The sequence below is a fragment of the Triticum aestivum genome, chromosome 2D (genome assembly GCF_018294505.1).
Source record: "Triticum aestivum cultivar Chinese Spring chromosome 2D, IWGSC CS RefSeq v2.1, whole genome shotgun sequence".
NCBI lineage: Eukaryota > Viridiplantae > Streptophyta > Magnoliopsida > Poales > Poaceae > Triticum > Triticum aestivum.
In genome coordinates, this window is record NC_057799.1 from 112,090,356 (window position 1) to 112,091,688 (window position 1,333).

Here is a 1,333-nt window from a genome sequence, read left to right on the forward strand (position 1 = left end):
TTCTCTTACCTGCTGACCACGCTGCCACGCGAGATGGCCATCCAAGTGGCAACCTGCCACACCGCAACTGAGCCGTGGAACACCATGCAAGGATGCTTGCTTCGCATACCCGCCCGCAGACTGTCTACATCAGGATTGAAGTTGCGAAACTCCAGAAGGGCAACTCCACGGTCGCTGAATACGTTGGTAAGGTCAGAACAGTTTGTGATGAACTAGTTGCTTTAGGAAAAAAAGGTGGATGAGGAAGATATTGTCTCTCACATCCTCGCTGGACTCGATGAGGAGTTCGATCCTGTGTTGTCTGCCTTGTGCTCCCTGGTCGTGCCCATTGGGGTCCCGGAGTTGTACTCGCAGCTCCTGAGCTTTGAGACTCGTATGAATCTTCATGGAGAGTCCTCTTAGTCGTCTGCGAACGTGGTGGCACGTGAGCGCTTCAACAAGCTGAACGGCGGCGGCGGCAGTGATCGCAGCTGCAACTTCCCCAACAAACAGGGCGGCGGTGATCACAACCGCAACTTCTCCAAGCAGCCAAACAGCGGCAACGCCGGGAACTACAACAAACAATCCCTCTGCTAAGCCACCATGTCAGATCTGTGGCAAGCTTGGACATCCAGCATGGTAGTGCTGGAAGAGATATGACTCCTCCTATCAGGGAGGGGAAGAACAGCGCTCGGCGAACATGGTGGCCCCCAGTATGGAGTCGATACCAACTGGTATCTTGATAGCGGCGCGACATGTCACATTATAGGAGATACAGAGAAGCTGACAGTTCGAGACCGCTACACTGAAAATGAGCAAACCCACACAGCTAGTGGACCAGGTATGACAATTGCTCACATTGGTCAATCTCATATACATACCCCCGAACGTGATCTTGTCCTTAAAATCATCCTTCATGTTCTCGAATCTGATAAAAGTATAATCTATGTCAGTCATTTTTCTGTTGACAATAACTCTTTCGCGAAATTCATCCCTATTCTTGGTTAAGAATCGGGCAACGAAGAGAATCCTTCTTCGCGGCAAGGGTAGGCGAGGCCTACACCCTGTGAAACGCCTGGAATAAGACGCAAAGAAGTATGTGCTCACTGTCGTTACTCCATCCTCGGATAGATGGCACCGGTGTCTAGGGCATCCTTCATCTATTATTGTTAGAAAAATAATTAGCCAGAATAAGCTTCCATGTGTTAGTTTGTCCAATAATAAACTTGCTTGGGGCACTTGTCAAAAGGGCAAGAGCCACCAGTTACCTTATCCAAAATCTATAAGTGAATCCAAGTTTCCTTTGGAACTTATCTTCTCTGATATGTGGGGACCAACTGTTGAATCAGTAGGT

The 1,333-nt window shown here is 49.0% G+C and overlaps 1 pseudogene; it reads left to right on the forward strand.

Moving 5' to 3' along the window:
• Nucleotides 1-231: 231 nt before the first annotated feature.
• LOC123056335 (uncharacterized) lies at nucleotides 232-370 on the forward strand (annotated as a pseudogene).
• The last annotated feature ends 963 nt before the right edge of the window (nucleotides 371-1,333 follow it).